Source organism: Leptonychotes weddellii, chromosome 12 (genome assembly GCF_054177405.1).
Source record: "Leptonychotes weddellii isolate Sample4059 chromosome 12, ASM5417740v2, whole genome shotgun sequence".
NCBI lineage: Eukaryota > Metazoa > Chordata > Mammalia > Carnivora > Phocidae > Leptonychotes > Leptonychotes weddellii.
This window is the reverse complement of record NC_138380.1, coordinates 10,125,248-10,136,621: the sequence shown is the minus strand read 5'-3', so window position 1 is coordinate 10,136,621 and position 11,374 is coordinate 10,125,248. Positions and strand designations below refer to the sequence as shown.

General features: G+C 47.5%; 1 pseudogene across 2 annotated transcripts; it reads right to left on the bottom strand.

Annotated features, from left to right (window-relative positions):
* Positions 1 to 506: 506 nt before the first annotated feature.
* On the bottom strand, positions 507 to 6,095 carry LOC115937275 (TRPM8 channel-associated factor 2 pseudogene; annotated as a pseudogene). 2 transcript variants are annotated; one of them, XR_014139092.1, is made up of 2 exons: positions 5,827 to 6,095; positions 507 to 3,551 (listed from the first exon to the last, which is right to left on the bottom strand). The product of XR_014139092.1 is annotated as a TRPM8 channel-associated factor 2 pseudogene, transcript variant X2 (transcript). The 2 variants fall into 2 exon arrangements; XR_014139091.1 differs by having other exon boundaries at positions 508 to 3,554; positions 5,827 to 6,094.
* Between the last annotated feature and the right edge of the window lie 5,279 nt (positions 6,096 to 11,374).

Here is an 11,374-nt window from a genome sequence, read left to right as displayed (position 1 = left end):
GGATCATGACCTGAGCCGAAGGCAGATGCTCAACTGACTGAGCCACCCAGGCGCCCCCAGAAAGTAATGTTAAGTAAAAAAGCAAGGTGGAGAAAGTATGTGTAGTATACTATTATCTTTTTCAAGTGTGTATGTATGCGTTCATATATAAACCAACAGTGGAGTAAAGATTTTTTTTTTTTAAAAGGGAGAGAAGAAAATTATATAAAGGGAACAGGGGATAGAATACTGGCTTCTTGGGGTGCCTGGGTGGCTCAGTCGTTAAGCGTCTGCCTTCGGCTCAGGTCATGATCCCAGGGTCCTGGGATCGAGCCCCGCATCGGGCTCCTGGCTCAGCGGGGAGCCTGCTTCTCCCTCTCCCACTCCCTCTGCTTGTGTTCCTGCTCTCGCTATGTCTCTCTCTGTTAAATAAATAAAATCTTTAAAAAAAAAAAAAAAAAGAATACTGGCTTCTTAAGATTTTACTTTAGATACACATAGCTATGTTACATAATTATAAAATAATTATTAACTCACAAAAGCAACTCCCAAAAGCAAAAGTAAAATATCCAAATGAATCTACATGTGTATCCACTCAGTGGTATAACCACAAAGAGAAGGGCTAGTCTAAGTGTCGTTAAAGGATGGTAATTTGACTTTATATACCTCATAAAATATATCATAAGGATGGAAGGAACTGGACATAATCTTTAACTGTGCGGTAGTACTGTTATTTTGCAACTGTTTATGTGTGTGTTGTGGCATAAAGCCAATGAGTCATTAAGTTGCTTTCTTTCAGAGCTGGACTTTTCATCATGGGAAAAAAGGAGACAGATACACGGTTGCTGAAATGAAATAAAACCCTGTAGCCCAGAAGTTGAATTTGAAGCATCAGTACGAACTCTTGATGTGTTTATCTTTAAAAACACTTACTTCTTAGCTCTGCCCACTCAAAAGGCCTGGAAACAATGATCAACCCAGGAGCAGTGAGCACCTCAACAGACTTTGGCTCCTAAACACCATTTAACACTCAAAGAAGGGCAGGCTCCTTGGAGAAATGGCTGATCTTGGGTCTGCGGCAGGAATGTGTAACGTGAGACTGAAACAAGGAAGTCCACTAAGGTTGGGTCAAAAATTTCAGGAGTTCAGGAGACGTTTTGTGAATAGGCTCATGATGGCCAAACATCAGATGACCAACAAAGCTACTTCATCAGTGGCACTGATAAAGATAATAAATGAAACACATTTATTATGTGAGTATTTCAATCCATGAGTTCACAATGGAGACCTCTGGAAGATTCTAGGTATCCCCTCGAACCAGTGCTTCGAAAACTGGTTAAAAAGGGGAGGAGAGGGAGAATCCCGCATTTATCCTGCCTTCCCTACACAGACTGAACCACAGGGCAAGCAAATAGTGGAGGAAGGGAGGTTCATTTTTATAGGAGTATTCCAAATGCTAAATGAAAGAACTGCTAAAACTTTTAAACCTACCATTTTATAACCACTAATGAATTAACGGATCTAGGGCTAGGCAATGATGATTAATGACTGCTAATATCACGGTGAGAGAAACAGACATTGTGTCCCATCCTATGGGTAGAAGCCAGAAGGCAGGCAGGCAGAGAGAAGGAGCCGGGGTCTCTGTCTCGCTCTTCAGGCTGTGTTTCTGACAATCACTGTGTCTCCTCTGAGACCCCAGGTCCCACAGACAGGCCTTCCATCTGCGGTCCCATCTCCTGCTAGACAGTCCTAGCACGGCACCAGCGTCCACCCTGTGACTCACCCCTGGGCTCCAGGGACATTACCACCTCCCTCTGTCGGTTGAGCTGTTGCTAAGCCCTCAGTTACCGTGTGGTCTCTCATACAGGTTTTCAGCTCTTGCACCACCTGCTTAGTCAGTTCCTCGTATTAAGTCTCTCTGTTGAAACACCAGTTAGTCCTGACTGATAAGCCTTCCCTGATGACCCTAAATACCCTCCACTCCCTTCCCTGTTACTCTGTCCACTTACCTTGCTTTACTTTCCTGTTAATTCTTATCAACACCTGCTAGAGTTTCTATTTATAGGTTCCCTCAGTTGCTTAATTCTGCACTGGAATATAATAGAGCAGGTAGCTGGGCTTGGACTGCTGAATGGGGCCTGGCACACGGTAGTGCTCACACAAATAAATCAATGTTCTTTCATCTGTTTGAGAGACACCCATACACACTCTCACCAACCCAGGCACTAGACACGGGAGACAGAGAAGTGAATAAGATAAGCTCTTCTATTTGGCCACAGGACAGAGTAGCAGTCAGAACTCAGCCCCCTTTGGGTCTTGGTGCATTTTAATTATCCTGTTTTTGGTTTGTGGTGGTTCCAAAATAGAGTGGAGAATCACGTGTATTGAAATGGAAGCTCAGGGGCGCCTGGGTGGCTCAGTTAGTTGAGCATATGATTGAGAGAACCAAGCAGGCTCCACGCTGAGCGCAGATTCCGACGCCGGGCTTGATCCCACAACCCTGAGATTACAGCCTGAGCTGAAACCAAGAGCTGGACACTCAACTGACTGAGCCACCCAGGTGCCCCTGAGTGTCTGACTCTTGATCTCAGTTCAGGTCTTGATCTCAGGGTTGTGAGTTTAAGCCCTGTGTTGGGCTCCACGCTAGGTATGGAACCTACTTAAAAAAAGGGGGGGGGGCGCCTGGGTCGCTCAGTTGGTTAAGCATCTGCCTTCGGCTCTGGTCATGATCTCGGGGTCCTAGGATCAAGCCCACGTCGGGCTCCCTGCTCTGTGGGGAGCCTACTTCTCCCTCTCCCTTTGCCCCTCTCCCTGGCTCGTGCTCGCTCTCTCTCTCAAATAAATGAAATCTTTAAAAAAAAAAAGGGAAGCTCATCGAAGAGGGAGCTCGATCTACTGTTAACACGCGTCAGACTCCCTGTTGGGAAATACCACTCACCTGACGTGGAGCGGGATCTTGGGTATCTTCTTAGAGACCTTGAACCGGCCTGTGTCCCCATAGATGTCGGTGAAGTACACTCCAGCCACACTTGTCACCTGGTTCCCGGGGAACCTGGACAGCATGTTGTCAGGACCATGCTGACTGGCCCAATGCCAGGCTTGGCCCCCGATGAGCAAGCCGCCTCCACATTTCACAAACTGGATCAGCTCTGCAGTCATCATATCATTGTAGGCATCGATGCAGTAAACCCCCACGGGGGCCCCCACTTCTGGCTGAACTTGTGCCTGAACCCCACAGCCCTGCAGGATACTTACTAGTGACGTCAGGGATGGGTGCACTCCAGTGGGAGCCCCAGGTGAGGGACAGAGCCAACCCACCGCGTTACGAAGAAATGGAGCCAAGCCAGCATTCAGCAGGTAGCCCTCATGGGACACCACCACCAGGCGGCCTCGGCCATAGGAGGAGGCAGCAATGAGGACCTGGCCCTTGTCATTCACCATCACTGGGAAGGAGGCCTCTCCAGTAAGAAGCAGTTCACATGGGATGGGGCCTTTGGGGACATTCCAGCTGGTCACTCCATGCATGAGGGCTTCGAAAGCACGGGCAGGAGTTGTCGCCATGGTTCAACTAGCTGCTGCAGAGAAAATCAAAGACTCAGCTTGGTCAGAACTGATGAAGGACCGAGTGAAAACACACCAACTAAATGCATGTGAACAAAAACCATTTACTGGGTTCCCCACTGTGTGCCAACCACTGGGGGTGCAGCAAGGAACACAGCAGACAAGGGTCCCATTTTCATGAGTCTGATGTTTCAGAAGGGAAAGGACAATAATAGGTAGAGAAACAAATAAATGAAATGCAGCAGTTAATAACTGTTATGAAAGTAAACTAGCGATGTGTTATCAAGCAACTGGAGAATTTAGATTGCATGACAGGAAAGGCCTAGATACGGACGTGACCGTGAAGCTGGAACTGACATTGCAACTGAGCTCTGAAGTGCTGCAGGGGAAGAGCACACCCAGCCCAAAGAAGCACCGGGCAGGGAGGCTGGGGAGTACCAGGTGGGTCGGAGCAGGACCTGAGTGGCCGAGGGAGGGGCTGGGTCCTGCAGGGCCTGGCACGAGGTGAGAGCCGGTGTGCAGGAGTTGGCTTAGTATTGGACTGCATCTCTGTCGCCGAAAAGGTCAGGTGGCCTTTCAGAAACTGCATTTTTGGGGATAGTTTTGACAGAATGAGTTGATACACCTGCCCTAACCTATGGGTAGCAATCTGTGGTTTCCAGAGGTCTTTTAAAATTCAGTGTGCCTAAAATTGAGCTCATTATTCCCTTAAAGCAGCTCCTCTTGGATAAATGACTTAAGCCTCAGTTTCCCCATTTATAAAAAGAGAATAATACACCCCTTGGAGGACTGTTTTTGAAGATTAAGAGAATGCATAGAAAACACCCTGTTGTGAGTACACAGTGAGCTCTGAGGAAACACGAGGGTCTGCCCCTATGCTGACCTTTCTAGCTTCCCCAAGTGACAAGGGCCATGCCCTGGGTCCCCTGTCCACTCCCCTCCGTCCACCTCTGACTTCAGCAGCCGCCATGGAGGGATTTCCGGAATGCTCGGATGCCCGCTCACTTGGGCAGGTGCACAGGGGCAGCCCTGAAGTGGCAGAGAGCCAACACCCGGGGAAGTGGGGAGCGTCAGGGACACATGCCACGGTGGCGGACCTCACGTGTGTTCTGGAGTTCCTCACAGGAGGAGCTGAGCTCCAGCTGCCTACGGTGGTAGACAGCTCAGCCATGTGCCCTTCACTGCCTTTCCCTTCTTCCTGGTCTCTCCCTCCCCAAGTCCTCAACCGGGCATTCTGGGCTCACTTCCCAAACACACTACCTGCCTCAAGTTCTTGGAGCAGGCTTTACTTTGGGGAAGAAGCTAAGACACCAAAGCTCACCTCTACCTTTGCCTCCTTTCTTCCTCTCTCCTGTTTCCATACACAGCCAGCCACCTACCTCACTTTGTTCATCGTCTGTCGCTGGGGTCTCTCAAACATCAGTGTCCTCAGTCTGTAGTCACATCTACACTAAACGGATCTGGCTTTAGTCCCAGGATGGATTCTCACCCACAATCTTCCTCAAGCCATCCCACCCACTTCTCTTCGTAATAAAAACCCTTCAATTGCATCCACTCCCCATAAGGTAAAAGCTGAGTGCCTCCAGGGTCTGGGCTCTCTGCCGTTTTCCAGACTTTTTTCCTGCTACATTCTCCACAAACCTCTCTAGCAGGCTTGGCATCCCTGAGCCTGCCGGGTATTTCCTGTACAAGGCCAGCTCCTTTCCACCCCCTAACTTCTCTTCCCATCTAACCACTTGTTTCTCAGCAATGCTCCCCGGAAAGTGAATTCATAAAAGAGAACCAACACCCACATGGAGCATCATGGGGCATGTGGGTGATCTCAGCTTTCTGGTGTAGCAGTGGGAAAAAGCAGCGAAAGAGGTCAGGACGCCTGAGGTCAAGATCATGGTAACTACCTTTGAAAGAAGTCTTTTACTAATCTGGACCTCTATAGTTTAATGGGAAAACAGACCAAAAAACCCAGGAGATGAGTAATAGTTCCTCCGAACTCTGACTTCCACTCTCTAGAAGTAGGTGCCCACGCGCGTAGACACGCACACATCCGTGCACACACCCATCAAATTCCTGACTCACAAGTCCAAAGAGGCAAAGAAACGTGTTTGGAGACAAACACCAAGTAGCACCAGACTGGCTAAACGAAACGAAACCCTGGACCTAATAAGAGAGAACCACGCCGACTGAGGGCACGTTCTTGGGCATGCTTCTGGCACCTCGGGGCGCGCCAGCGTGCCCAGGTGCTCGGTCCCCGCCCCAACCGCAATGCTCTCGGATGGGCAAACTCACGATCAGTAGTCGGATGTTCAGCACTGGCTCGGGGCGTGTGGATTTTTGCAGTGGCGCAGCGGGCGGTCCAGGGGCTGGGCGGAGGGGTTGGGCCGGGCTTAGTTGGGGTGGGCCGGGTGCCTGGTTGGAGGGGGCGCGTGGGGCAGGGCGCGTCGCGGCGCGCGGTCTGGAGATGGAGCTGGCGGGCGCAGCGGGAGGCCTGGGATGCCCTGTAGACGCGGCTCGGCGGCAGTCCGGAGGGCGGAGCGCGGCGGGAAGTCCAGAGGCCGGCGGGGCGGGGCGCGGGGCTATTGGGGCGGTTCGGGGCGGTTCGGGGCGGGGCGGGCAGGGAGCACAGGGCGGGGCTCTACGCCCAGGAGTCGCCTCCGCGAGGCTCCTCCCGACGGGTTGCACTTGGGGCGGTGACGCGACTTGCGGGGCTCCTTCGGGGTGCGCGGCTAGTCCTCCCAGGAGGCGAGGGTCCTCAATCTGCAGGGGTCGGGGCCGAAAGCGGCTCTCTCAGGACCTCCGAGGGTTCCGGGGTACGAGCGGGAGGTTTGCAAAGTTGCTGTCACACTTGGTGCTGAAAGCAAACGCCAAGTTCCCAGTAAACCAGATTCGGGGTAAATAACGCCCGACTGCAACGTAAGCCGCGGCCGACGGTTCGTCGAGTGGAATCGCGCCCCTCCCCTCAGGTCGTGGGGTGCAGCCCCGGAGAACCGCGGCTCCTGCGTTGCAGGGCTGCCCCCTGGTGGTCAGCACCCGCCCGTGCACCCCGTGCGGACGGAGATTCAAAGCTGTCCAGGGAGCTCAAGCTAGAGAACTGGGTCTGGGAGTATAATAGAAATCTGTGCCAGAGATATTTTTGCTCCCGGAATTTCCTTTAAGTTTATTCAACGCAACACTCCTTCCTATCAAGGTGAAATTTCCTTCTCCTAGAAAGCGACTCAGCCATCACTTGCCTAGAAAAGAATTTCATAACCTCCAGATTATACCAAATCCTCCTCCCGATTACACCAAATAACCTCTGCTTCTTATTGGTACCCAGGTTGCGATGCCGCACTTCCTTGTATGACCACCGATTATCGTTGGTTTCTCTCATAGTCTCTCTTGCTGTGAGTGTAGTGTCTGTCTCCGCTGTACCCATCATTACCTAGTTTCATTTCTGTCACGTAGTAGGCTTTAGTTTCTTAATACATAAAAGTGTGTGACTGAATACATAAGCATATAGTGAATGTTCAAGAGATGTCTGCTGAATTAGTAAATAACTGAGTCTTGGAGGACTAGTGGAAATCTGTTTGGCAGAGGACCAAAGTGCAGTCAGGTTTCAGAAAGAAAAAGCAAGGAGAAACCTACACAATGAAGACAATTTGGAGAAGACCGATCGGAATTTCAGGGTACTTCAGGATAGAAGCCTAATGCGAGCTGAGGTTAGTTGAATTCTTAGATTATAGGCGAGGAAACAAACCTTTGGGAAGCAAAGTGGAGTGGGTCGCTGAGGGAGTGTGTCAGGAGAGTTCCATGTCCAACGCTAAGTTTAGGGAGGGACTCTACAGTTTTAACCAGACTCTACCTACATCACTGTCTTTATGGTAAAGTACCACTATTCTAGAAAGACTCCTGAGAGTATTTTGGTGTTGATCTAATAGAAGAAAGGGTTTTAAACAAAGATGATTTTTCCAGGGCCAGAGAGCAAAAGGTACCTGTGGTCATCGAAGTATCTGCCATTTGGGAGCAGGAGTTGGCCGAAGAATGGAAACAAAACAACATAGGAAACTGCATGAAGGTACATTTGTTTATTTATTTATTTACTTATTTTAAACTTTTAATTTAAATTCAGTTCAGTTAGCATATACTATATTATTAGTTTCAGGGGTAGAATTCAATGATTCATCAGTTGCATATAACACCCAGTGCTCATTACATCACATGCCCTCCTTAATGCCCATCACCCAGTTACCCCATCCCCCCACCCACCTCCCCTCCAGCAACCCTCAGTCTGTTCCCTACAGTTAAGAGTCTCGTATGGTTTGCCTCCCTCACTGTCTTTATCTTATTTTTCCTTCCCTTCCAGTGGGTTCACCTATTTTGTTTCTTAAATTCCACATAGGAGTGAACTCGTAGGGTATTTGTCTTTCTCTGACTGACTTATTTCACTTAGCATAATACCTTCTGGTTCCATCCACATCGTTGCCAATGGCAAGATTTCATTCTTTTTGGTGACTGAGTCATATTCCATTGTATTTATATACACATACCACATCTTCTTTATCCATTCATCTGTCAATGGACATCTGGGTTCTTTCCATATTTTGGCTATTGAGGACATTGCTGCTATTTTTTTAAAGGTCCATTTAAAATGTGGCAAATGAAATGTGGCCCAGCATGGGCCTAACTAAAGGGTGTGAAGGTGCAGACCCCCAGGCCCTTCCTACAACCTGGGAGAAAACAGAGATTCCTCCATGAAAGTCAACATATTCTCATTGGGTAGGAGTTCTGTGAGGTGCTCTGGGAGATGGAAATGTTACTACAGTCAATAAATCTAAGAAGATAGTAGAGGTGAAAGAACCATAATACCATTAGAATTTATGTAGGTGTCCAAGTCAGCTGCAAAATAAGTGCCAGGGAAGAAAAAGGAAGAAGCAGTGGTTTCTAGTCATCAGAGATGAACTTACAGGGAAGGGGACGCTAAAACTTAGCTTTGAAAAAACATAAATATTGTGTGTGGGCAGAGAAGAGTGGAGGGCATTACACCATGAGACCACATCATGGTCCACAGCATGGAGATGTCAGTGTGAAAGCTTGATTTGAGAAAGACATGAAAATGTTCCTTGTGACCGAAGCTTGTTAACAGCACTTGCAGGAGCGAATTTGGATGGCATCCAAGGAGTTGGGATTGGAGTTTATAGTCCGGAGGAAGGTTTTTAAGAAATGCCAGGTAGTAAACACTGAGATTCCCTCTTCAGCGTCTATATCCTACCCCACCTTCTACTGCCCTTTCTAAGCAGATCCCAGTTTTGTTCAGGTAACCTACCTGTCCCTTATGAGATCCAGTTCCAAGGGTAGGTATATATTAGCTGATGCCAAGCATGCTACTCCCTATCCTTTGTACTGCAATGACTGGCTCTTTCTGGGTTGTACATAATTAATATGCATGAACAATATGATACTTAATTGTTGGGCCTAAGCAAGAGGCATACACAAATCACGGCTGTTACTGTTACCAGTGGTACATCAGCCCATTTTTGTTAAACAGGAAAATCCTTACAGCAATTCCACTTTCTCACTAAGCCAAATGCAGGGGTTACTTCATACATAGGCTTTCTAATTATGGGCTAGCATTAAGAGTCACTGACTTCCTTCTTCAATTATTTTTAGTTATGAATTATACTTAATGTGGCCCCATATATTCTTTCCCTGAAGGGCCTCAAGAATCTGGAAAGGATTAGCCACAGTCTAATTTAGGAATAGGGATGGTTGAATCCACCTATGTGCATTTACTGGTATGAGTCACTGGGGAGGTTTACTTAGTCATTATTTAAGATGATCCAGAACAGGTGCCTACAGCTGTCTTAAGAATAAGTACTGTGGTGGCCATGAAAATGCTCCGCTCAGATCTCCAACTGCAGGGAGTGGGTATGAACTTGACAGACAGCCCCAGCTGATGCCTCTGGAATCCTGGTGCCAGGGCCATGCTGCAATTTTCTTGGCTTCTCCTGACTGGTGATTAAGGGGACTAAGGGGACTAAGGCAGGCCCATTCCTGGGAGACATGGGACTCTTCTGATGGGCGACTGTGGCTCAAGGACTCCCACTGGCCTTGACGAGACTTTCTGAGACCTGCCCTGCAATGTAAGCCTTTCTTCCTTTGCTCTCTCCTTCCTGAGGATTACACCTACCTTCAGGTCTGTTGGCCCTCCCAGCCTCTGGTCCCTCTCTGTTTTCTCTCACAGATATTTCCCTTAATAAATCTCTTGCACGTCTGATCTCATCTTGGCTTCTGCTTCTTGGAGGATCCAGGCTAAAACATATACTGTTACAATTATATCTCCTAAAGTTCAAACACTCAAGTGCATTTATTAAATTTGTGTTATAATGGGAGTGAAGAGGAAAGGCATTAACTTGAGAGCGTTTAGGAAAGCCTCACCCACTACATTTTTCATTCTTTAGTACATTTATGAAAACCTTTGTTCAAATTATAGCATGGTCTTTCTCTAGGGCAAGTTCCTGCCTGCCTATTTATTTAAAGCAATGAAGCTGGAGTTTGCTGCCACTCTTGACAGGTGGCCAGTGCTTAATCAGAGTCAGAAAAGCTTTCATAGTCTCCTTTGGTGTATTTGTGAAATTAACCTGGAACTCTGTTTTCTTTTTGGATCATAAGTGTATGGAACACATATGGTAGGAGTGGGTAATATTGCAATAATGAACAAGCGAGGAGTCTTCTTCTGTTTCCAAACTTGTCCCAACTCCAGGTCAGATATAAAGTTTGGTTTTGTACTGAAGAGTTCAGTTGTCCGGGAGCCAGGGCAGCTAACTTAGCCAAGGCTGAATGTGGATGTTTTTCCTCTGGCTCTGAAATATCAGACCCATTGGGTAGGCACACAACAGATCCATTTTCTATAATTGCACCCACACCAGTGGGTTTATATGTCTTCACACACAAACCCACAAATGTTGTCAGGATGTCAGAGGGGCTAGTGTATGGGAGTTGGGAGTGAGTGAAGGCCAATCTCTCTACAACAAAATTCCTACAGAGTCTCAAAGCTCCTAGTCCTATGGGACCAGCAACATTATTTTTTTTATGTTTTTCTACAAATATAAACAATTATTTCCAAATTGATTATTCCAGAGTTATCTAACATCACGGTCTTCCTTCTCAAGACTTTTCATTTTATGTTGAGACTTGTGATCCAAGTGTCTTTTAATTTTAATCGAGGTTGAATAGATATTATGCAGCTTAATGGGGGAAGAGGGAAAATGGAGTAAGAAGCCAAGAATACCTGAGGCTGTTTCCTATGACTCCCTGCACATTTGTCCTGATGAACATCGATATGTAAGTCTGAAACTTCCATTGCTGTGCAAATTTAGTCAATTGTTTCCAAATCAATTTTCTTCATATGAATGTGATTCCAAATTCCACTTGTTACTGGATCCATCAGGCCATCGACAGGGGCCCAGAACTTAGAGGCATGTCTTCATTCAATACCTTTGGTAGAGGTCACAGAAACCACTAAGATGAGCCCCTCTTACTCCTAAATTCCAGAGGGAGAAACTCCTGTGAAGTGCACCTTGATTTTGAAGTTTGAGGAGAGATATTCACAAGTTGTGAGTTTCCATTAGGTCAGTGGATCCTATCATAAGGTTAAGGTCAGAAATCAACACTTACATCCAAGAGAGTAGCTACTGACTCTTAGAGGGATGGAACTCTTGTCTGTCTTGCGGCTCTCAATATGCCAAATATAGTTTTACCTCTCTTTGCCTTGAATTGTCTGCTTGGTTTGCTCCATCATTTTCTTCAAGGATTTGCCAAATGTCCCCTTATCAGAGAGGCTTTCCTGGACCTAACTACA